The sequence below is a fragment of the Gallinula chloropus genome (genome assembly GCF_964237585.1).
Source record: "Gallinula chloropus genome assembly, chromosome: Z".
In the NCBI taxonomy this organism is placed as follows: Eukaryota; Metazoa; Chordata; class Aves; order Gruiformes; family Rallidae; genus Gallinula; species Gallinula chloropus.
In genome coordinates this window covers 71401837-71428964 of record NC_140089.1, presented here as the reverse complement: position 1 = coordinate 71428964, position 27128 = coordinate 71401837, and the positions used below count along the sequence as shown (strand labels likewise).

The 27128-nt window shown below is 38.1% G+C and overlaps 1 long non-coding RNA gene across 1 annotated transcript in view; it reads right to left on the bottom strand.

Annotated features, from left to right (window-relative positions):
• Positions 1–16724: 16724 nt before the first annotated feature.
• The window catches only part of LOC311203451, a 38889-nt gene continuing 28485 nt past the window's right edge, over positions 16725–27128 (bottom strand). The window contains exons 2-3 of the long non-coding RNA XR_014617969.1: positions 17750–17825; positions 16725–17131 (exon numbers count right to left, since the gene is read on the bottom strand). This is a non-coding gene — a long non-coding RNA (uncharacterized lncRNA). The remainder of the gene's footprint in view (positions 17132–17749; positions 17826–27128) is intronic.

The following is a 27128-nucleotide window of genomic DNA, read 5'->3' as shown; positions in this document are numbered from 1 at the left end:
GTCTGTCTTGTAGTGAGGGGCCCAAGACTGAGCACAATACGTGAGGTGCAGCCTCACCAGTACAGGAGCATGATCACTTCCCTGAACCTGCCAGCCACACTGTTTCTAAAACAAGCCGAGATGACATTAGCTTTCTTGGCCACCTGGGCACACTGCTGGCTCGTATTCAGTCATCAGTCAACCAACACACCCAGGTCCTCCTCTGTCAGGCAGCTTTCTAGCCACTCTGCTCCAAGCCTGTAGCGCCGCACAGGGCTATTATGTCCCGAGTGCAGGACTCTGCACAAGGCTTTGTTGAGCCTCATCCCATTGATCTCAGCCCATTGATTTAGCCTGTTTAGACCCCTTTGAAGACTCTTCCTATCCTCAAGCAGATCGACACATCCTCCCAGCTTAGTGTCATCCACAAACTTACTGAGGGAATATATGGTCCCTTCATCAAGGTCATTAATAAAGATACTGAACAGAACTGGACCCCAGACTAAGCCCTGGGGAGCACCACTTGTGACTGGCCTCTAGCTGGATTTAGCTCCATTTACCACAGGCTGCGTCTGTCCAGGCCAGTAGTAGCCAGTTTTTCAATCAGAATGCTCTGAGAAAATGGTGTCAAAGGCTTTGCTGAAGTCAAGGTACACTACATCCACAGCCTTCCCCTCATCCGCTAAGCAGGTCACCTTGTTATAGAAGGTGAACAGGTTAGTTTGTCAGGACCTGCCTTTCTCAAAACCATGTTGATTGGGCCTGATTACCCAGTTGTCATGCATTTGCTGTGTGATAGGACTCAACCCATTCAATGTTCTTCCTCGGCACGGAATTCAGACTGACAGGTCTCATCTGACCATTCTTGATGACATGGGGACTGGAGTATCTCTCGTATGAGGAAAAGCTGAGAGACCTGGGTCTGTTTAGCCTGGAGAAGAGGAGACTGGGAGATTATTTTATCAACACTTAAATATCTAAAGGGTAGATATCAAGAGGCTGGGCCAAGCACTTTTTCAGTGGTGCTCAATGACAGGACAAGGGGCAATGGGCATGAACTGGAACACGGAGTTCTGTATGAACATGAGGAAAAACTTCTTTACTCCAAGGATGGCAGAGGACTGGGACAGAATGCCTGGAGAGGTTATGGAGTCTCCTTGCCTGGAGACATTCAAGACCTGCCAGAACACAACTTGCACTAGGTGATCCTGACTTAGCAGGGAGATTGAACTAGATGATACCCAGAGGTCCCTTCCATCCCCTACCATTTATTCTGTGGTTCTGTGATTCTGTGAAATGACAGTCTTTGACATTTCTTACACACAACTGCATGTCATGGGCAAATCCTTCATGCACAGTGCTATGGCTTCTCTTCTGCACCACTAGTCTGTGTCTGAACAGTTGTATCTGGTGGGACTTTCTGGATTGAGAAGGAAGTGGTGAAATTAAGAAGTAAAGCTGAGAAATCTCAGCTGAAGCACTTTGGGAGGGGGGGTCTGATATAGGATGATGTGCTTTGCCAAGGGTGATAATCATTTAGAATGGAGGTAGTAAGACAGAATGGAAAGGTAGACAAGTGTTGTCTGGTGCTGCTGGGACAGGATAGCTGTTAAATGACTGCACAACAGCAGAAGCAGCCTGTCAGAGCTCAGTCTGTTTTGTCCTCCAGTTATACCTGGTGTTGGGAACACTAGATTCATCCACCCTGTGGATTCACAGTAACAACAAACATCTCATTTCAATATTTTTTTTAGAAATTCTTCATCCCCTCATCTTGATTTGTTTTTAGAGTATATATAAAACCAGATGAGGGGCAATTTTTATATTTGGTTTAAATATGGCCCAGGGGTATATCAATCTCTCCAGATGAATTGATTTCAAAAGAACCTAAGTGTTTAGTCAATATCTAATGGTGATTATTCATGGGGTTTCTGGTACTTCAGTTCTAAATGTAAAATTTCCTGTCATATAGGCTTGAAAGTGAATTCCAGCCAAGGCTATTTAGAGGTTTAGGATTGATAATACTCAATGCAGGACTGATGATGTTAATCTCTGTAGTTCTTTTCATGCAGACTTTAACACCTCCTTTGGCTACAGAATATTCCATTGTACTCTTCCATAATATTTCATAAAACATGAATATAAGTTCACTTTTTTTGAAATAAATTTGTTACTTTCTTGTGTAAGAGAAACTGTGCTGTGGTAAGCTTGTACATAAAAAAATAATAACTGGCAAAATCTTTTTACTGCATGAATTGAAAGAACACTGTCAAACTGTGTGTTGTACAGGAGAAAACAAATACATTTGAATGACTGACAATGTCCAGTGCTTGCCTTTTTAGTATCATTGGTATTCCAGTGATCATTGGAATTATTATATCATTGTTTGTTTTACTGGTATGAATTTCAGTTTGTAACTACTAGGCAAGAAAGTGAGTTCTGTGAGAAGTCCAAAGATTGAACACATACATGGTGAGGGAAGTCTGACTAATTTCAGAGATTATTATACATACTCTTTGACTGAGGTCAAAGCTATTGCATAGGTCACCTACTAGAACCTAAGTTTAGATAACATCTGCAATATGCAAGCTAAATTCACACTCAACCTTTAGCATGGCTAATGGGATGCCAGAGGATAGTTTCAGGACTACTTTACTCCCAAAGGTAGTTTCAAACTCCCTACCATTTTAAACTGTACACTATGTATATCATGCATGTTGAAAGTAGGAAGTTTGGCTTTTATGGTGGGGTTAAATTTGTAAAAATATCTCTCTTTTTTTGCCTTTGAAAACCACAGGTTTCATAACCACATGATATGTTTGACAAGAAAATCATAGGCAACAATAAATTATGTATCAAGCCACAAGGAAACTTCTCTCCTAACTGTTCTACCACAGGAGATCCCAGGAAGCACATCAGCACAGTAAAAATGCTTCATATCAGAGCTCAATTCTCCAGATCAAGGCTCTATTAATGATAATTATGCTTCTGTTTGTTAGAAAGAAACCTGTAAAATATTCAAGGTTTCAGATACTGTATGTACTGATACACTCATTTAAAGATTCATTAATTTATTTTAAATACTAGTGAAAGTCACACCTTTCTGGAAAATAACAGCTAAATTTCACTTGAATATGGAAAGCCAAACCCGTCTTCAGACTATATATAGTCTCCAAACTGCCTTCCTTCTTTGCAGGCTGAATTCAACATATAATTACTGTACCAGTAGTATATGTAATATATAATTTATTACTTTGTGTACCAGAATATAATGCTTTCAAAAAGTTCTGTTTCTCATCTATATTTCTGATTACTATTAGGTCCCAAACTGCTCTTGGAATCAAGAAATTTCACAAACACTGTAAAAAGTCAGATTCTCACAGCAATTGATAAAAAGGACTTGAAGTATAATTGAAAGCATATAGTAGAGTAAATCAAAGTCATACAGTGGTGTAATAAAATAAAGTTTTAAACAGGGGAAATGTAAGATAAATATGAGTAAAGACTTCTGCCAGTGAAGTGTTTTATGATGAGAGTAAATCTCCTAGAGAAAGTAAGGACTCATCATTTCTGGGTTTTCACGCTGTGAATGCACAATCTTCATTAGATTATTACATGGTATGATTAGAGATGCCTTTAAAAGTTGCTTTCTATTTTTTGCCTGCTATGTCTGCTACTCAGAGAAGATATGTTTTTCAATGATTGCAGTAAGCACTACCTAAATTTCTTAAATGCAATTTTTCACTGATATATAACCAAATTTTTCAACTTTAAATCAGTATATGCAAATCCCAATATAACCATATGTATACAATTATTGTAAGAATATTGTTTGATATTGATTAATTTAGGAAAAACAAATGAAAATAAGTAATTACATCACAGTGAACACTATAGTAATAAGATGAGAAAGGCTCCACATCTTTAAAAATATTGCTATTCATAAGCTGTCCTCAGTGTTATGTTGTACTAGGTGATTAAAATAGAAGACATACTTAAATTTTTACAACCTTTACAGTGATTACTTTAGTATTTCTTAATGCTGTTACCTTTCTATCCTTTCCACAAAGAAAGCAACTACATTTGAATTGATTACACAGTATCTGCTAGCTTATTGGTGAACTGATTACACTAGAGTAAATTAGAATGAAGGATTTTCTTATTGTCTAGAGGGAAAATCCTTGTGCAAAAGATGTGGAGAGGAAGATATGTGACCAAAAATATGTTCACTGTAAGTCTGTTCATTTTTGCCTGTCTTCCCCAAAGACATGAAAAGTTAAAGGAAAGTGAAACACTGAAGGCAAAATTATATAGGAAAATATATTAATATCTCATTTGAAAATTATTGATGCATGTTTTAGATGCTTTCAAATTGAGTAGCATTTTTTCATACTATGAGAGCAAAGCTGAGTAAGCTGTGTTGCTTCTGATAACAAGGACTAAAATACTTTCTGCATATAAAAAATAAGAGTTGTGCTTTAAGAACAAATGATATTCTATCATTTATGCTACATTGTGACCCAGGAGATGTGTGTTACTCAGATGTGACACGTCCCGGGTAGTCACAGAAGACTCACCTCTGTGTAAAGCTGTCACAGAGGTTTCCGTATCACTCCCAGGAGAAGCAGGGCACTGCTGAAGTGTCGCTGGAACCTGGCTCAGTCCTCAGCTGTCCCCTGGGGACATTATCCTCCTCAAACTTATGCTGGAGGACTCAGTGGCAAACAGACAGCTCAAGATCAGAAGGTCGCAAAGAAGGCTTCAAATCAGCTTTGGAGGTGCACAGTACAGTAGCTACACACCAAAAGCTATGTACTCAGCAGTGTAGCTGTAGCAATCTGGGGGGAAAAGAGTGAGAAGCACAGAGTTCTTCAGCAGAAATTCTCAATAATGTGACATAAATTTGTATGAGTAAACATTGGCCTGTGGTAAACTCTGTTTGTCTGAAGACATAAATCTGCAGCTAAAAGTGTGTTTACTATTCAAAATAACTCTACATTCACAAAGGGTTAATGCTTTGCAAAGGTCATGAGTGTGGAAGTGGGGGCAATTTTAAAGGAAGTCCACAAAACATACCTAAACATGCAAGCACTGGCAGATGTGGCAGTTCTTTTTGGCTCTCCTTTGTCACTGTGTATCCCTCCCTTTTCCAGGGATTCTAGCTTCAGACAGGACAACCTATTGCAGGTTGCTCTCTCAGACTAAATGGCACTGCAAGCAAAGCTAGATAGGAAGAATAACATTGGGCTTCCCTGAAACTAATTTGAAGGCTGTCACTGAGGGTAGATGTCACACATGCAGAAAAGATCCTGGAGCACCCCTGAAGAAGAAAAACACCCTGTTGGGTCAGGCCAGTGAACTCTAGTCCAGAATCTAGACGGACATTCTTGCTACAAGATACTACTTTGAGAAAGTATGTAAGCTTCACCAATGCTGAGGAATATTCCCCTTATAATTCCCCAGTATCATAAATAATAGGCAATACAGCCCTGCTTAGACTTTTTGTTGTCCCTTTAAGGATCTGCTTAATTTGTCTAAATTTTTTCTGAACCTTTTAGTAATCCCTATCTCCATGGCTGCTGTGGTAGCAAGTTCCAGAAATTCACAGATTGCTGTATAAAGAGGTACTTTATCTGCTTTAAATTGATCTCCCATGAGTTTCATAAATTTCCCCCTAGTTTTATCATCACAGGATTGATAAATGAAATAATTCTTTCACCTTATCCACTGTCTTCACGACTTTGTAATTCACAATACTTGTATATGAGCTCAGCGGGTACAAGAAATTCAGAAATTCTGACTCCAGGTTGTCACCTAAATGAACCTACTGAAATGTCTTAGGGTACATTTTCAAATTAGATATCATCTTTAATTTGTGAAAGAAATGTGCCAGGGATATAGTTGTAGATAGATGCACTTCACAGATGAAACACTCTACTAGAAAACAGGAAAGACAGCAGAAGGAATTCTTCAATGTTAAATACAGACAGCAAAATATTTTTTTAGTGAAATAAGATTATTGAAAAAGATTAAGATGTTTAAAATGTAAGCAAAGTTCGTTTCTGTTATTACTCTCCCCTCTTTTTTTAAGTAAACCACTTAAAACTTAGAAATTTTAAATGAGTTTCATAATTTTGTAGTTTAAAGCAATGAATCATTTTCATCCTTTTTAAAATGAAAATTTAAAAAATATATCACAACAAATAAAAGGAAATAAAATGTCTTTCAATTTGTGCATTGGATAACATGTATACAAGGTTTGGACTCCATGGCATAGGATGAAAACATCAAAAATTCAAAGGATCATGATTAACAGAGATGAGTTTAAATAGAGTGATGAAGGAATGATAGTAAATACTGAGATTCTCTCAAATTCTAATCTCCGTCTATGTCTAAGTTTAATTTTTGTGAATAAGTTCATTTAGGCCAGTTCTCATGCAAGTAGACATGATACACAGACATGTGTTTATTGGTATGGCAGAGGCTTTTGATACCTTGAGTTGAATAAAAAGTAGAGAATTAAAATCATGTGCTTCTGCTTATGAAGAAGCTGTAGCTTTGATTGGAGGTCTGGTATTTCTCTCTGTGTGCAGGGTCAGGCCCTGTGCTATAAATACTTACTTCATCATGGGGATGCAGTCTTCATCTGTGTTTGGAAACTTGAATTCAGAACCAGCAAGAAAGATTGAGAGAGTCAAATTTATACTTGATGTAACTCCTTGGCAATAAACCAAGGATAAATTTGGCGCATGTGTACAAACAGAAATAACTAAAAATGTACAAGTGTTACAGAGCCAGATAAAGCAGCAAGTCAAGGGAGAACAAAGGGCATCAGCTTGAGAGGTAATCAATATGTGTGGGAGGCTGGAAAAGATAAGCAACACCAATGTCAACAGAAAGTCAGAAGCAGGGGAAAAAAGCTATCATAAAGTGGTAAAATAAAAACTTTCTTTTTTTCCCTTTGCAACCATCAGTGAAGTTTGCCTTTCATTAATTATTTGTTTAGGTTTATATCATGCACTTGACTACACTAGTATGCAAAAGCAGAAGGGATCAAGAATATTTCAGACTTTTTTTTTTATAGGCTGGAATGAAGCCTTAATATCCCATTTTAATGGACAAAATTTGGATTGCATTTCTGCTTATGCTTCACAGCTGATGGCCTAAAAAGGAGGCACAGTTAAACAGTGTGTATAGTAAGGGCAATGCAGCTGGAAGGATCACATGTTGCCCCAAAAAGGAATGGGCAGAAAGAAAATCCAGACTGCAATTGTTCCTATTCCAATGTCAGTCATTCCTAGTATGTGAGAGAAGCTTTTTTGTGAATGGATAGCTAGGCAGATCCCAACTATGGCACACGTGAGACGTGAGTCCGAATGTGCAAACATAAAATATTGGCTGCTCAGGGGAAGATTTGGACTGAATATCCCATGCTTATTTCAAGTCAACAGAGTTCTTTTTAATACCCCAGGTTGAGACTGTGGTCTAGAGTGCCAGTTTGGAAGTGGAAATGCCAATTTACAAAGAGTGACTATGCAAAATGAATACCTGGGTCTGCTATTGCCCAGTATTCTGTGCAGCCATTTATTCACATAAAATGAGGAAAATGTAGATATAAACAAGTTACTGACTATAAGAGTTTACACTCTCTAACTCAGAGGCTGCTATGTCTCTGTAATTTAGAACAAGTACAAAAGAGGTCTTTGTTACTTTACCTGACAGAAAGGTCTAAACACAGCCACATCTTGCCTCCACCCCCAGGCAGTTTCAATATACTTGCCTCCACTAAACCAATGTTAGGGAATCCTCCAAGCATTAACTGAATTTTTTTTCGATAATTGAATGTTACCTAAACCCCTACAACTTTTAAATATATCCTCTTTTTTTCTTGTAGTATTTGATGAGTGTGGCTGTTTCACATATGAAGAAAAGTGTTTTAGAGTTTATTTCTACTTTTTTAAAAGTATGCTAGCAAAATAACCATAGTGTCTCAGTTGTAACAGGTAAATCTGCATTTTAACTGGCTTTTGAGAAGCTTCAGTAGTAATAGCTGTGATGCATTACAGCATCCTCCTTTTTAAGAGCTTTGTCTAAATTATAGGATGGATTTATGTTCCCAGGTGCAGTTCTAACACTTGGTCCTTTGATTCCTCCAACCAGAGGGCCAATTCAAATGCATTAAAGTCTCTGTTTCCCTTGTTTACTCAGGTCTTCCAGATAAAGCAGGTTGTGCTGCACATTCCAGAAAGGAATTTTAATATGACTAGTGTGCATACATCTGGGGTGAGATATAAGAAGTTTTGTCAGTTTTCCCCCAGCTGAGGTGTGTGCATTCAAAGCTTGCCAAAGTGATGCTATTCTACTATGCATGCTTTATATGACTGCTTTTAAGTTGCTGCAACTCTAGTGATGCTAGTAGGAATGTGCTGAGGGGAATTTTATTCTTTTTCCCAAGGATTTTTTTTTCAACTGAAAGGACTCAACTACCTTGGCACAAGTTCAGATTTTTTACAGCAATGAGTTTGCATTTTTCAGCTACTACTAAAAAAAACTCTGGAGAAGACTTATCATAGCACTACTCACAAATATCTTTAGACCATAACAATAATATTAAAAACAGTGTCTAGCAAAAAGCTGGGAATAAAGGTCAGATAAATGTGTATTTTTTGTATCTTGTAGATTTTATCTGATAGCCCAAACAGGAAGACTGGTGCTGCAGGGAATGTTTAAGAAGAGGAAAGCCGTGAAAGACAACCCGCTGCCAAATGATAAAGTTCCTCCATAGTAGTTACTATATAGTTTGCTAAAGCACTGTCTTTAACTCCCCATGAAGAAAGATGGAGATAAATGACATGGTTGCATTAGATTTTTTGAACTTGCTCTTCTCTTTGTACTTTATACCTTTATCTCATCTACATCAGGCTGTGACATGGAAAGCTCAAGTAAAGGCAGGAGATATTTGACCAAAAAAAAACAAAACACAAACCCTTAGAACTATAGGACTGCTGTGTTCTATAGGCTCCACAGCAGAAATAGGGCAGGATTTTCTCTGTTCTTCACTATTATTATTGCACGGCTATCACCAACCACAAGCAACCCAATCTCTGTGCTACACTTATCAACAGCTAGCTATTTCTTTACTTGTGTCTTCTTGGTAACTTTATCTCAAAATAATTGGAAAGTTTATGGGAAGCATATGGAAAGAAGGAGGAGAAAGGAAAAAGAAAGACAGATGAGCCATAAAACACTATTTGCCAAAATCCTTTCAAGAATTTGGCTTCTCTTAAACTTTAGATTCCACTTATTTCAGTGCCCCTATTACTTTCTCCCCCTGTCCCCTTTCTGTCTCTTTGGTGTCACTTGACAACATCCTTGAAAACACCTCCAGAAGAACAGCACATAGTCAGCATGGGCTGACAAAATGAGAAAATCACTCATAATACTAAACAACACCAAAAGACCTCTGGTCATTCTGTCACCAAACAAATGGCAATGACATTTTGGCATTCATGCGTAGGACACACTGACATTATGGCATTCATTGCAGAAATGGACAGAAAAACAAGGAGGTTGAAAAGATACATTTGCTGTATCCTTATGTGCTCAGCAATACAGATGTTAGAATTACTTGGTACAAAGAACAGCTGAATGGATGTTTGACTGCTTCTCCTGTCTAGGTTTCCTCCAGCACACTTTTCACAGGGACATAGTGAAACAATCTTAAAACTGCACTTGGTATCATCAACTGAAAATGTCCTCTTTGGAAAGAACCTGAAGAGAATGTCTGAGATTTTGGAAGTGATAGGAAAGCTTTTCTCTCAGAATCTAAGTGTGGTCTAAATTCTGCTCATCTGTAGTCCTCCTTATGCATGAAAAAAAGGGTAGGAAATATGGTACGTCCTGATTAATTACTGCATACGCACTTCTAAACATTGTTCAGCACTTCTTTTGGCTTGCATACTGTCTATTTTATCCTAAACCTGACTAATTACAAGGTGTAATATAAAAGGCAGAAAGGATAAATGGATCCTGAATTAGGAAGTCTCTTGGATAGTCATCAGACTAATGTTGACTGGCTTCAAAATTGCACATTGAAGGTTCATTTTAGGCTTTCTTTCAGGCGGGAGTTTGTGGTGACTCATGGTGTATTTTTAAGATCCATAATTTCCTTAAATTTTCACATAAAAAGGGTTCTTGAGTCCAACACACTAAGCAGTCAAAAATTCCACTGTTTGTAAAAGAAAACACTTTACATTTTGCAAACTGTGAATATTAATATTTTTGTCAAAAACATTAAGGTTTAAAGCTACTGAAGTAATTGGTACTGAGTAATTCGGTACTGAGTCCTGAAGGAATTGGTTGATGTAGTTGCCAAGCCGCTGTCCATGATATTTGAAAAATGGCAGTCAGGTGTAGTCCCTACTGACTGGAAGAGAGGAAGCATCACAGCCAATTTTAAAAAGGGTATGAAGGAGGACCCTGGGAACTACCAACCTGTCAGCATCACCTCTGTGATGCCACCCAGAGGGTCGGAGCAGCACTGGCTATCCATACAGGTTAGGAGATGATGTGCTTGAAAACAGCCCTGAGGAAAAGGACTTGGGAGTACTTGTGAATGAAAAGCTGGACTTCAGCCACCAATCTGCATCTGCAGCCCAGAAGGCCAACCACATCCGGAGCTGCATCAAAAGAAGTGTGGCCAGCAGATCGAGAGAGGAGTTATGCCACTCCACTTTGCTCTGGGGAGACCTCACCTGAATACTGTGTCCAGCTTTGGAGCCCTACACAAGAAGAACATGGACCTATCAGAGCGTGTCCAGAGGAGGCCACAAAATTGATCAAAGAGCAGAGAACTCCAGTGAAGAGAGTTTGAGAGAGTTGGGCTTATTAAGCTTGGAGAAGGCTCTGGGGGGGGATGACCTTATAGCAGCCTTCCAGTACCTGAAAGGTGCCTATAAGAAAGCTGGGGAAATACTGTTCACGAGGGCATGTAGCAATAGGACAAAGGGTATTTGTTTTAAACTCAAAAAGGGGAGATTTAGGTTGTATATTAGGAAAAAATCTTCAATACAAGGGTGGTAGATCACTGGAACAGGTTTCCCAGTGAGCTGCTGGAGGTCCCATCCCTGAAGATATTCAAGGTCAGGCTTGACAGGGCCCTGAGAAACCTGATCTAGGTAAGCTGTCCCTGCTTACTGCAGGGGAGTTAGACTAGTTGACCTTTAATGGTCCTTTCCAACCTTACACATCCAATGATTCCGTAATTCTACTGAGGTGTATATTCAGACCACTAAGGCCCTTCTGAATATGTTTATTTATACCTCCATGTCTAGACTTGGACTCCACATCAGTAGTAATTTTTAATAACTGATAAATCAGAATAACACAAAGCATTTCCATATCTCTATCCAGAACTGTTCATTGATGCTGCTCTAAAAAAACCTAATATAAGATATTTTTAATTAAATAAAAATGTTATCAAAAAGATAAAATGTTTAGAGGTGTTCTGCTTGTTTTCCATGGACTTCTGGTTTCCACTCATTAGAATCCAATCCAGAGGACTCATGGCATTGTAAAAGCAGCCCTAAGATTATTTTGGATCTACTAAAGATGTATCCAAAAAAAAACCAAAACCCCACAAATTCACAACTATATGCACAGCATTTCTAAAGTATTCTCTCCTGCCACTAACAAATTGTTGAGAGGGCCCACAAATCTCCAAGGAAAACTCTAGCATTTACAGGTGGCATTTTCAAAATATCCACTGCTAATTTAAATAACTTCCTGCTGGAGACAATTTCAATGTGACTTTTGTCATTCAGTTTATGGGGCAAAGCCAGGCCTGAGGGTTTTAAGGGTTATATGATGATGTACATACATGGTGGTCATCTTTCATCATTGTTTTAACTTTTTTTTACCCCAACACCTAAGAACTAATCTAACAGAAGCGTTATCTCAGAAAATTGCAGATTTGCTCTGGAGAAAAAAGTGTGTTAAAAGAAGGATGACTCAACAAGACAGATTTGTTACATCAGCAATAAGTAATTTACCATGTTACTGGTGCAGCAGGGTTGAAAATCTTGGTACCAGTGGAAGATATGCTGTATTTACTGTAGGACATGGTAAACTACAGTATATTTGGAAGGACTTAAGATTCACTTGAAATTCAAAGTATGCAATGATGCAGCATCATCAATAAATCGGAAAAAGAATGGAAAGAAACCAATGCTTTCTATCAGATTATTAATGTCTTCCATTAACATCAATATTAGAAAACTCAGCAAATAAAACTAAAATTATTGATTTTATAGAGCTATCGACACCAAATCAGACAAACAAAAAAGTATTATTGCACAAAAAAACTCTCCACATAACTGTTGCATTTGTAGTGTTATGTGAGCTCAGGAAATGCATAATTAGCAAAAGGAATTATAATTTATTCCAATTTAAAGTAAAAATAACATACCTGCTATCCAATTTATAGCTTTTCTTTTGTTTATTTTTCATAATTATACTTTCGATTCATTTAAAATCCCTTTTGAAATGTATAATATTAGAAAGGCAGCACAGATGCTGATTCTGTTTGTAATAGCCTAAAAAAGAAAAGTGCAAGCTTTAATCTGATGTCTAGGCTGCATTAAAAAAATTGGATTGAAAAGGATTAGATTAGATTAGATTAGACCTTCTGGATTTAAAAATGTTAAAGCTCCATTTATGCTTTAACATAATCTCCTTCCACTCTCCGGAGCCATCAAGCTTAGCTCTGTCCCTTGCAAGTATTTATTATTATTATTATTATTATTAAATTTGCTTATTTTTCATTTTAACATCCTAGTTTCATATTTGTAATAGCAAGAAATCCTCTGAGACAGATCTAAAAGTTCTTTCTGACCTGGTGAATGGAGGGGCAGGCACTTAAACCTCTGGCTTTTACGTTGATTTTATGTATTTGTGCACAGTCACAAATGTAAATATTAATAGCTAGTTTTTAAAAGCCAAATAAGAGTGAGTGCTTTTAAGGACTTTAGAGGCTTGCAAGAGAGTGGTGATGTTTTACAGTACAACAATTTATTTACAATGCATTATTATGAAAAAATGCTCAGTTTAAAATGCAATCATGTACTTTACTAAACCTGAAGTACCTATTACCTACAGCATCTGTAAATAAAAAAGGTATTATAATATTTGCAAGCTGCTGCCTGATATTTCAGAATGCAGATTGGATTTTATTTATAATGGAAATAAACCCAGAAGTATTATTTGGGAGTGATAGGACAGCATCTCTCAGGAGGAAAAAGGAAGAAGACCAATATCCTTCCTGGGATCAACACACTCTTATCAATGATGATGATGATGATGACGACAATGATGACAACGATGATGATGATGACGATGATGATGACAATTCTACTGCTAAATTTCTGAGCACTTCACACCATGGGTGGGTGTGCTGCTTTTGTCTGTGATACAGTTACTTATCTTCATAGCAACTAGCATGGAACTGTGTTTTGGACTTGTGCTTAAAACAGTTTTGATGATACAGGTCTTGATATTGCTGAGCAGTGCTCACATTCAGACAAGGCCTTTTCAGCTTCTTGCCCCATCCCACCAGTGAGTGTGCTAGGGGTGCACAAGGAGTTGGGAGGAGGTACAACCAGGACAGCTGACCCCAACTGACTGAAGTGATATCCTATGCCATATGATGTCATACTTAGCACATACAGCTAGGGAAAAAAGGGAAAGGAGGGATTTCCAGAGCAGTGGCATTTCTCTCCCCAAATACCATTGGGTGTGATGGAGCCCTGCTTTTCTGAGCACGGCTGAACACCTGCCTGTGCATGGGAAGTGGGCAGTTAATTCCTTGTCTTGCTCTCTTTGAGTGTGTGGCTTTTGCTTTACCTACTAACCTGTCTTTATCTCAACCCAGGAATTTTGTCGCTTTTATTCTTCCAATTCTCTCCCCGATCCCACCACAGGGCAAGTCAGCAAGCAGCTGTATGAGGCTTAGCTGCTGGCTGGAATTAAATTACAAGTGAGACCGTCCATTTTTCCAACATTATTTGCTCTGTACTGAAAGTAGTCCAGGCAAAACAAAGATCTCTGAAAATACTAGATAATACTATCTTACATGTGAGAGAGATTATAGAATCACAGGGTGCAAACTGATATGTGATTATATCAAGCCATTGACTCCATCGCTGTTCAGCCATGATGGGTCAGCCCTTTCTGTTCATCCATGGAGTTCTGATAAGTCATGTGAAGGGGCATAGGACCACATGTAGCTTATTTTCTGCCACTAGGCACAGGCTCTGGATATTATCCAGAGGATCTATTATTGTGATTTGGTATGACCTAGTGATACAAATAAGCAGGTGCTCTTATCAGAAGGGCACCTGGTGTCTGTGGAGCTTTAATAATTCAGGGTATCTGGTAAGACCCAGCAAGGAACTCTGCTTGATCTAAGTGATGAACTCCACCAGGGAAACTGGTTCGGGTTATTAAAATCAAACTGTCCAAACCATTATGAGTTGGTGTGACAGCATCATAAATCAATCTGTTCAATAATCCCCATTCCCAGTATAGTCACCATCAGTTCATCCAATCACTGAAAAGATGTTTATCACACCATAAGAAAGAGTAAGGGTCACTGGCAAAAAAAGATTTTTTACCCAATTTGCTATGTTTTTTGTGAGGGTCAAGGCTATCAGGAAGATGTAACTAGCAGAGTATCAATTTCCCTTACATCATCAGAGAAACTGAAATATTTTATAACTTTGGTATTTTTTTCAAATCTTAACCTGCTTGTTTTCATATACATCCTTGACAGCCACATTTAGTAATACAGAATGTTCATGGCAACATTCAGGTCTAGTACCTGAGACAGATTACCTGTAATAAAGACAGGATCACAGAATCACAGAATCATAAGGTTGGAAAAGACCTTTAAGATCATCAAGTCCAACTATTCCCATCCTAAGTTAAATCATATCCCTAAGTACCTCTCCCCTCAGCCTCCTCTTCTCCAAGCTAAACAGCCCCAGCTCCCTCAGCTGCACCTCATAGGACTTGCACTCCAGCCCCTTCACCAGCCTGGTTGCCCTTCTCTGCACTCATTCCAGGACCTCAATGTCCTTCTTATCGTAAGGAACACAGAACTGGACACAGTACTCAAGGTGTGACCTCACCAATGCTGTGTACAGGGGCACAATCACTTCCCTAGACCTACTGGCCACAGTATTTTTGATACAAGCCAAGATGCCATTGGCCTTCTTGGCCACCTGGGCACACTGCTGGCTCATATTCAGTGTGGAGTGAACCAACACCCTCAGGTCCTTCTCTGCCTGACAGCTCTCCTGCCAGTCTCCCCTAAGCCTGTAGTGCTACATGGGGTTGTTATGTCCCATGTGCAGCACTCTACACTTGGCCATGTTCAACTTCATTCCATTGGTCTCAGCCCATGGGTCCAGTCTTTTCAGATCCCTCTGAAGAGCCTCCCTACCCTCAGGCAGATCAACACTTCCTCCTAGTTTAGTGTCATCTGCAAACTTACTGAGGGAGCATTCAATCCCTTCATCGAGGTCATTGATAAAGATGTTGAACAAGACTGTCCCAGACCTGTTGGTTTTCAAGAGTTTGTTTGCATCATCCCTCAGATATGGGTCATTATACACTGCCCACACTTTCTCATCTTATTCAGTTAAGAAAGAATATATTTTGTTATATTATGTAGTTCAGCACTGCTGAACTGCTGGACAGACCACTAATGTATGAGCAAAACTACAGTGGACCCATGAAGAGTTGTAATCACATGTGCAAACCCAGCTAGAAACTAAGAGTAGTTCCTAACTGTTGCAGTTTTGCATAGCTGGAGGCTGGTAGAGAAGGGAGGCTGCAGGGATAGTGTCTGCAGGAAGCAGCCAGAAGCTCTCTGCAGGCCCCAGAGAGTAAACATCCAGCCGATTCAAGGCCAGAGTCATTGCTGTCCAAGGCTAAGACAATCAATGATCATCACAGAGCCTCTGGGAACTACATTTAGGAGAAAAAAAAAACCTCAGGCAGGTGTATTTTGCCACCCGAGAAGGGAGTTAAGAAGATGTAAGAAGCCATGTGGACACCAACGCCAGGGAAGAAGGAGTTGGGGGGAAGAATGAGATTCCCCTGCAGCCCATGGAGGGAGTAGGTGTCCCTCTGCAGCCCATGGATAATGATGGGGAGCAGAGACTACAGCTGGTGGAGACACCAGCCCATGCTGCAACAGGGTTGCTGGGGGACTTGTGACTCTGTGGGGGACCAGGCCAGAGCAGTCTGGGCCCAAAGGTCAGCACCCCATGGAAGGGAGCCACGCTAAGGCACGTGGTGAGGAGATGACTCCCCGATAGAGAGGACTCATGCTGGAGAAGTTAGAGGAGGACTGTCTCCCATGGATAACCAGAGAAATATTTATGAATAACCAGAGAAAACTGCATTACTGTTCATACAAACCTGAGAAAGAAAAATTGTTCAAACTGAAGAAACCTATGTAGCATCATTAACTCAGCCAGTTCTTTGAATTTAATGCTAATAACTGGAAAACTGGGACAATACACTGGTCTTAGGAAACATATTTCTTGTCAGCTATTATGAACTCAGAGAAACAGAGAATGGACGCTACCAATCCCCCACCCACTCACCACCCCTCAAACTCCAACAAACCCACATCACCAAAAGCAGTCTAGAGCCTCTTTATTTAGATGTTGAAGTGATATAAGCTTGGGATTTCTCACCTTCTTCTCATTTCTGCAGTCAAGGTTAGAAATGAACCATCATTAAAGGGGGAACTAAAGGACTAGGCTACATTTAGCAATTAATCCTGACAACAGAGGTTGTTAAGCACCAGAGACATCTGGAATTCAGGAAAAGATCACAGTCCTTGTACTGATGTGGGTCTTGGATGAAATGCAAACAGATTTGTGAAGAAGGTCAGGAAGAATGTGCTATTTTACAGAAGAGTATTGAGCCTACAGTGTCTTGCTCACTGTAGAGGCAGACATCCACACATTTGTGATGAATTGTCTCCAGTTTTGAGCTTAGATGATTTGTCATAGGCCCCTTTTGATTTTTCTTGAATGGAGCAATATCAGGACTGATACTCATGACTTCAAGTTGACCTCACCTAAAAAAAAAGACTTTGATTAGCCACAATGATATTCCACCAGACTATTCAAATTGCTTTTATATTTCAATTCAATTCTGAACTGATACCAAGTTAAAAATACTAAAGGTTTAGTTGGAATAGAAAATTTAGAAAAGCAAATGAACAAACACCCTAAGTCAATAACAAGGCATTGCCAGGTGATGATTGTGACCTAACCATATTTTTTTATGTTCACATTTGAAGTCAAAGTGTTTCTTTTTTTCTTTATTCTTATTAAATTTCACATTATATAATGGAACAGGGTCTCTTTCATTGGCAGAAACATCACAATGGAATACCAAGATTCTGGGTAAGAAGGACTTTAGCATTAGTCATTTGTCAAAAGGTACATTAAAATTCTGATCTAGGGCAAAATTTACCAGCACAAATAAGTCTTATTAAATCTCAGCAATTTCATTGCCACTAAAAAAAGTTCAATATTTTGAACTCTGCATATGCAGTGTGAAAGAGGTGATTAATATTATAATTGTGTCTACACTATTTGCAAGTCATTTATACAGTTGTACAACTTTCTAGGTAGACTAAGACCACAGTCAGGAGCAGTTGCTAAGTGTTGCAGAGAAGCAAGACTTCCACCTTTCAGCCATGAAGATCCATAGGATCAGCTGAGTCACCGAAGCCTTCGTCTTGTCACCCTGCTCAGTTAAAATACCTGAATAACACAGAGAAAGGAAAAAATTTCAGAGTACTGGTATCTGAAAAGACTCCAGAAGTGTTCAAAAGCTAAGTATTCTACCAAAGAAGCAGTCTCCCCAGGCTGCATAGCCCTAGATGCACAATGTGCCTTAACAGGGAGATCTGCAAGTCAATTACAACTCCAATGGAAGTTGACAAGAGAAGGAAATAAATTTTTCTTTCTAATTTTATTTCACTGCTCTATTTTTTCTGGTTATTTTTTATCTTATTGGAGATTTAATTGAATTATAAGAACTTATTTCCCAAATAGTTGTTTGGGAATTTAGAAACCAGAGCAATGGGATCCTTCCACAAGCTTGCAGCCCCTCCAAAGTATGACAAAGATATTAGAGGGTCTTCTTTCAGCTGTCTGACCCATACAGAAAGTTAGTATCATAGAAATCAAAGGAGGAAGAAGTATGTTCGCTCAGTGCTGATCATCAAGAAGGGTCTCTGAAATGCAGTAAGACTTTGAGGATTGAACCTCCTGAGTTCTCCAGCGAGTTTTTGACACCTCACATCTTTTGCACTTCCACTTCTACTAAGCTAATGATTTTTTTTTTTTCCTGCAAAATCACTGCTTGCATTATTTCTATTAAATACAACTCGGCATGGATTTTTTTCCCATGTAAAATGGCAGTGATGTAAGGTGTGAATCTTAGCAGTTTTCATTAAATCTTTGCAAAGGGGAGTCCACAGCAACTTCATACAATCAGTCTTAAATTAATAAAGAAGTAGAACAACTAAACTAAAGACATAAAATCAGATGACATACACAGCCTTTGCAAATTTTTTTGTGCAAAATTTATAAGCTAATGAATATGCAACTTCCTCTTCTAGACAAGTCTTTCATTGTTCACTTTCAAAAAAACCCTTTCTTTGATGGTAGTATCTAAAAAGCTCTTTACAATTAGATGAGGTTTTATTCCCTTTTGTCTTTTATGTATACATATTTCTAGATATAGGTATATTTTCTAAATATTCTGTACCAAATACCTATATACATAATATTCTCTGAGAAAGATTCCATGCTTTGGACATAAGTATGTTAAATTAAAATATAATAAAGTAAAATATTTAACCACTTTTTAAAAATACTGAAAATGAGAACAATGAAAAATACATCCTATATTTTGTCCTGTGACTCATTCTTTGACAATAATTCTTCAGTGTAAAAGATTTATGTCCTGAAGAATCAATATGCTTTCAGACAGATACATCAGTGTGTTTCCTTTGTTGGTCCCTATTTTCATTACTATCAGTTTATGTCAGCAGTGGCCTCTCTGTTTCTGAGGTATTTTTAATTTATTTGTTCACTGTGACATCCCTGACTGCATTAGGGATCTCAGATAACAAAGCAGAGTAAGAAACCAAAAATTAAGACTAATATATTGCTGTTAAGATTGCCAAACTAAATTATATAGACTAGTTGCTTGATTTAATTGGATTATTTTTTAGTTTTCAGAGATTTTTTTTTCTTCTGTGCTAATAATCTTGACTGAATTACGGATTCCACTTTCATTTTAGTTGTACCATCCACTAATTTTAGGGGGTTTATCAATTTGTCAAAAGTAATCAAGCCAAACGTAGTTTTGTTTGATAGAGAAAATACTTGGAATTACTGTTCTTCAATAATTACATTGGAATGGATCACAAATACCATGAAATCTGTCGTTTGTAGGTTAACAATTCCTGCACCTACAAACCAATGAAGCATAGCACCCCTTAAGAGGGTGTTACAAATAAGGCCCATGTGATTTATATTTGTGATAAACGTCCTCATTTCAGTATAACCTGGGAATATATTCTGTGCTGTACCTCTTGTGAACCACAGTTGCCATGCTGACATCATTTTACATTTTGCAGAAGCACACTATTTCACAAGACCCTTTCCTTGGGCTTCGGCAGACAGGCTGCACCTTCAGCTCCCAGCCTGACTGCAGCACACAGCACATCCTGCAGCTGATGAGCATGTCGACATGCCCCACGCAGCAACCATGTCAGTGTCTGCCCTTTATGCACAGCACAAGTATCACATCCATCTCTTGCTGCTGCTGCTGGTGTCAGGGCCCCCACTGCAGTGGGGCTGGAAGGTGTGCTGCTGGATTGGACCGTGCTGAGAGCTGCACCTGCTTTTACAGCCATTTGAAGGGTAGCATTAGGTCAGATGAAATATAGTTGCCTATTTCTCATTCAAGGGAATGGTTTAGATCATTCAGAGAGACAGGTGTGCAGTGTGGGTGACTGGCATAGTGCTGCAAAATTAGGTTTTTCCCACTCAAATAGTATAAAAATGACATTTACTGCCCAGTGTAAGGCTCGGATCTAGTACAAGAAAGTATACATCATCCTGTATGACAAATTTTGCTCAGTAAAGACAACAAAAACTACACACTTCAGTTTATTGTTTCACCGAGTCTGTGGTGATTGTTTGCCAAACCTTGCCCACAGTGACCAAGTGGATAGGAAAGTTCTATTTCCCTCTCTTACTGGCCAAGTAGAGGTGCACTGAGCTGTTCTCCCAAAAGGGCAGAAGGGTAACTGTCACAGCTATGGAGGAAGGGCTGAATCTTTTTCTCAGTAACAATTCAGTCCCTCATGAGTTGTTAGGACAGTTCAGATATGTACTACTCCCTATCAAAACCATTTGCAAGATTATAGGCTCTTGCCATTTAAGACATGAATTCTAAAATGTCCCTACTTGCAAGCTCTGAGCTGAAATGCCTATGCCAGGTGCAAAAGTTCTGACAGATATTTTTATTGTGTATTTTTGGTGTGATGTTAAGATTGATTTTTCTGCTACATCAGAACTTTGACATTTGCTGTAGTGAATTTCTTCTTTGGCGGGGTTTTTTATTGGATTTGTGTCCTTGAGCTTACCTTTCCGAATTTCCCAGAAGTCAGAAATCAGTGAAACTTTCTACTACATACAACTACTCATGAAATAATAACCTGTTTCCCTTTGTGCCCTTCTGCACTTCAATTAGTTTTGATTTCACAACCTTTAACAAGACATCGATGGATTGAAGTACCAGTGACAGTAAGCCTGCCTGTCATTTTGCAAAGATATAGGCAGGAGGAAATGTAATTGTTTCTTAACTCATTAGCTTCTTCTGCTTATTCTAATCGGATGTGTGGGTAGCAACCAGTGCAATATCAGATGTAGCCTGTCTCTACACGTGAGTAAGGACTGCCATGATTTTATCCACAAGAGCAATGATGGTTATTTCAGAACACTGCTCTCATAACCAAGATACCTTGCCTTTATATTCCAGTCATCGAGCTTTTAAAGAAGCATAAACAATCAAGTAGGCAGAAAAAGGAAGGGTAAAGATAGATGTGAAGGTAGAAAGAAGTGACAGACAAAAGGGGGGAATAAAGAGTGAGAAGAAAACATAGAGGCTTGCACTCCAGTGGCATTTGTGAGAGGAGGGAAATGCATTCTAGAGTATACACAGTCCTTTGATGTTTGCACTTTATGTAAGCACTTCTCCCCTAGGGATATCGCATAGTGAAGTGTAGAAATACATTTATACTTTTATTTTGCAGAGTTTGTAACCCATCAGATGTTCCTAGAAAAATTTCTTCTCCTTGCTTCATTCTTTTCTTTAATTTGCCCCCAGTAATTAAATCATACTTAAATAACTGAATAGCACTCTAATTAGATGACATAAATTTAAAATCTTCAAGTTGCCATCTAATCCTAACCCAAATAAAGTCTGAAGGTGTCAGAATTTTCAGTGTAGAAGTATAACTCCAGCCCTTATTTTAGAAGGTTTCAGCCCTGACAGAGTCAAGCAGTTCTGTGATGAGCAGAATTAAATACCCTTTGTGCTCTCACAGGCCTTTATCTGAGGCACGTGCTCCGAATGCAGAGTATACTCTAGAAAATGGAGTTTAGACATGTCCATAGCATTGTCTAGCACAAGTCAGGGGCTTAAGCGTTCAATTTGCTAACAGCAGTTTCAACATGTTTTTTAACATGAGGATTCAAAACACTAGAAGTAAACTCAGACTACTAAGAAACTGCCTTTTGACTTAAATGATGAAAACTGTCTCATTTGCATGGTATTATATAGAAATTAGACAAGTAGAAGAGCTGACCGAGTCTTTTGGATGGCTCAGTGAAAAGGACTCCAGTCCTTAAAATCACTTTGCATGTGCTGTTATGCAAGTCTTTGAACATCGACTTAAATATAAACATAGTTAAGACTATGCAGTAAATAAGGTCCAAAAAAATTGGTTTATGAAAAAATGCCAGAAAAGAATTCATTAAATTTTTATTGATTATCAATTTTCTGATTAATTTTCTAACATTTGGTTTTATCCTTTTTTACAAAGTATTTATTAGTATTTTGACAGACATCTGTATTCTTATGGAAATGCAACATGTTAGATTAGTAAAATTATTATATATATTTTATAACTCCCCCAGGATTAACATTATGATACACTGAGTGATATACTGCTAACAGGATTTGTGTAAATTTCTGAATTTTTTCCTTAGTTTCCAGTCAACCTTCTGTGACTTTATGAAAAGTACAGATTGCTGAGTCATCACTACCTGTCCTAATGAGCTTAGCTGAAATACACTGACATAAAGGAACAGATCCATTCTCACCAAAATTAATATTTTTCTACCAACTGCAAAATGGATGAAGACCAGGCTGAACAATACTTGTTTTTCTTATGTCAGTACTGAAAATTATTACCATTCAAAATATTTTCTAGGTCATTAAGCTTCCTCTAATGTCTTTTTTTTATCTGCTGCTCTCATAATATTTGATCTGAAGTTATGCTAAGGAAGCAAAACCGAGAAAACATCGTACTAAAGGTGGTGAAGTACTGTTTCAGCAGGCATATGATGATTTAAACCAGAAAAAGTATAGTTATCTAACCATATCTGTATTTGTTTAAAATTAAACGCTTAGAAAATACCCTTAAAGCAATAATCTTCTTTTGACAAGATGTACTGGATGCCCTCATATGTAGTTATTTTTGTCCAGTCTTAGACTCTACAAACAAATAAAAAATGAACTGATTTCAGAAATAGACATGCCAAATAAAGAATTTAGCATGTAGTCCTCATGCTTCTTTAGATTATCTCCAGAGTACTTGCAGATATCATGAAATAATTAAAAATTATATACGTAATGTAAAAATTATCCAAAACCCCACTTTTTTCTCACTTTAAAAGAGGAAAACCACAAATCCTACACTTAGCCATAACTATACTGGGCAGTGATTTCCAAATTATGACATTTCTTCTTGGATATGTTTTTAAAATATTCTAAAAGCAGGGGCGTATGTATAGCTATTTAGAGTACTTATATTTCTTTCTATGTGGGAAATAGACATGCAAACTGCATGTATTATCTTGGATTTACTACATCTGGACACATTGCCTGCATACATGGTGGGACACATTTTTGAGATTTTTACATCCCAAACATTTGGAAATCTCAGGCAGATGCACTGAACTAGATAGTACGAATGGCAGGCAGTAGCTTTTAAGTATTTACTTCACCACAGAGGTGTTTACTTGGACCAGTATTCCCGAATCATGAGTAGCCAAAACTGAAGTGTTTGCTTAGATAAAAAAAACATAGATGAAGTTAGAATCACAGAATCACAGACTAGTTTGTGTTGGAAGAAATCTCAAAGATCATCTAGGTCCAACCCCCACTGCCCTTGGCAGGGTTAAAGTTACTTATTAATATTGTGTTGATGTTGAAGTATCATATGATACTGAGTGGCTGCCACTAGATGTGAGTCACGGAAGCTGGACATTTCATACAGAGCCATCCACCATCATCCTGTCATCCAGTACTTTGACAGAAAAGCACTTTCAAGATTAAGGAATCATTTGCTATTACATATCACAATTGGAGTAATAATTTCTTTTTATTTGTTCTGATCATGTTAATGTAGTTTATCTGTTTAATTTAAGTCACTCTTGTTCTTGACTGAATATAGTACAGACAGGAATACATTCTGTCTTCATTTGCACCTTCCAACTGGTCTAGTGAAAATTAAATTTTATGACCAGTAATTATCTACAATGTGGCATATAGACTAAGAAGTCCTGACTATTGTAAATTGGCATAGCTCTACTCAAAGATCATCTAGCCTTCAAATATTGAAGAAACTATATACAACGTAGTTTTATATGTTTTCCAGCTATAGCTGGAAACAGACTGCATTTGGAAAGTAACAATCCTATTGTCTCTCTTTTATCAAAACCAAATTGCTGCAATGTTGCATCTATGGGCTTGTGGAAATTTAAACTATGACTATGAAACTCGTGGAATTGGAAAAAACAAGTTTTAACTTATTTTTTTTATATATATATACAGTTGTGGATAAAAAGAGGGGGGAAAGGTCTGTCCAGAGATTGTTTAAACATAATTTTAAGTGTAGCTACGAAATACAGAAATTCCAGAAGTACAGAGAACAAAAAGGGAGAAATACCACTGGGATACATTTTCCTTTCTATAAAACCTGGACAAAACTGAGCATTTCACATTTTTTAGACTGCTTTCTTTCCATGCGTCCTGAATAATTTGGCAGAAGTGGTCCTATAGGGAGGATCCCACTGAGATGCAGGAAGTTGCTACATTCTCTTAACAACCATTGAGTAACTACGTAAATTACCATCGCTTTGCTTCATTTCCCCTTCACAGAATCAGAATCAGAAACAGAATCACAGAATCACAGACCAACAGAGGTTCGAAGGGACCTGTGGAGATCATCCTGTCCAAACCCGCCCTGCCAGAGCAGAATCACCTAGAGCAGGCTGCACAAGACAGTGTCCAGGCATGTTTTGAATGCCTCCAGAGAAATAGACTTCACAACCTCTCTGGGCAGCCTGTCTCAGTGCTCTGCCACCCTCAGAGTGAAGAAGTTTTTCCTAATGTTCAGACAGAACTTCCTGTGTTCCAGTTTGTGCCACCTTAAACTGGACGGTTTGTATTCACTGAGGATCAAATAGAGCTGTCCAGATTTTCTAGTTTTAACTCATCAATTTAATGCTGTGTCAATAATTAGGAAAGAAAAAGAGAAAGACATTAACCTCAGATTGTTTGTCAATAATTTTAAAGTAAGTAAAGAAATATCGTTCTCTGGATGTTAAATCTTACTTATTCTGCCATAAAAGCTTACAAATTTAGAGTAAATTGCTTTCAACTGAATATGAGGCATTGATTGACATAGTGTTGTGGGAACTAATAGATTTATGTTTTCCACTAGTCAAAGGGTATTAACCTTTCTTTCGTCAGCCCCACTCCATGTGAAGTGAAACCATCAATATTTTAAGAAATGCTAATAATCTTTGAAATGTACGTGATCTATTTTTCACCCAGATCACAGAGAACTGAGATTTGGAAGACATAAAAGACACCATCCTTCATTGGAGAAACTTATTTTAAAAAAATATTAAGATTGAATAAAATTTTCAAAAAACAATCTCTTTATTGTGTTGTGCAATACTGCTGCCAAAGCTAATACTGTGAAATAAAAAAAAAAAAAAAAAAGCAACAAAGGCAGTGGGAGAGAAGGAAAGATAGCCCAGAAAAAACTGCATATACATGGGTTGCCAGTTTTCCAGGACACTTATCTCTCAAGTGCATGCTGCACACTTTAGCTAGCCTTCTAGCTTTTAAACTCTCATTCTTTACAATGATAATGAAGATGGCAGGCAGCAGATGCTTCATCTTGACCATGAAAGAAAGGGAAAAGTGTGACTCTGGATGTTCTTAAGAAAATGAAGATTGTGATCAACAGACACTTGGGAGATTAGCATAAACACGGTGTTCAAAGCACATTCAAACACGTGGAGAAACTCATTAATTTTATAGCATATGACTACTCTCCAGGGTAAAAGAAATATGATAAAGTTTATGTTGGTGTAGACACAAGTGGACTACCAAATAAATAATTCAATTAATTCGATGTCTCTCTCTCTCTCTCTTTTATTGTAAAGTACCTCTCCTTTATTCCTGATGCATGTTTCTTTTTTCTTTTGTTCCATGGAAAAACAAATAGCTGAGCTTGCTGAGTGTGTGTATTTGTTACCAGCATTTGTTATCTGTGAGCTAGTATACAAGCTCTCTGAAGGCAAAGAACATTAAAAGTGGGCAAGCTCTTCAACTCCCATAAAAATTAGAAACCAGATAGAAGTAGTGCAAGGGAAAAATAGAGAATGGCAAGATATATTTTGAAAGATGAAAGGAACCTAGAAGAGCAGCAGTCTAATTAAACCAGAAGTGGATATGCTACAACCAGAATGCTCTTCTGTAAATTATACATCATTAAAAGACATTAAAGCTTCGTTCCTGATGAAAATTTGTTACTCCTAAAATAAGATGAGAAAAATATGAGAGAAAGAGATGAAATTAATGTTATAAACTCCAACCCCCTCAGAATAAAGGACTGGAAGAAAAATACCTTTTAAATAAACTAGTACTGGAAGACATCAGAGAAAACAAAATACGGACTATTAGAATGAAAAAAATAGTCATAAAAGCTACAATGTTGATTATAATTATTTTCATATCTGCTACCATTCTATTCATATGATCAAAATATTCTTCATAAACTTGACCCAGGTGTCAGAGCATTCACAGTACTACACAGTAATCTTTTAGTGATGCATAGGGGCAACAGAGGGCAACTTTTCAAAAGTAATCATAATTTTTGGATAGTATACCTTTAGGTACCCAATAGCTGTCATACAATAAGCCTGCTTTCTAGGTGAGCTGAGTACTTACTATGCCCCCTGAATTCTGCAGGATTTTTTGAAGACATCCTTTGAGCCTATGACATTATTTCCTGGTTAAAAAAAAAAAAAACAAACAACCAAAAAAACCAAAAGGATGGAACTACCTGTATAGAGTTCTGTGGCAGGGGATTTAATCACACAGATCTAAGGCAAGGTCAGAAATAGAAGTATTTATACAATTTTTATTTTTCACAGTGTTGTAGTTTTCTGTGTCTGGGTTCTGGTGGAGTGGGGGCAGCAGTGGTGGCTTCTGCAAGAAGCAGCCAGAAGCTCTCTGCAAGGCCCCACAGAGCAAACACCAGCCAGCTCAAGACCGGACCCACTACTGACCAAGGTTGAGCCCACCAGCAACAGTCACAGCACCTCTGGGAATCACATTTAGGAGAAAAGAAAAACACAAGCAGCTGCTTTTTGCCACCAGAGAAGGGAGTGAGAGGGTGTAAGGAGCTGTGCAGATACCAAGGTCAGTGAAGAGCGGGGAGGAGGCACCCCAGGGGCTGG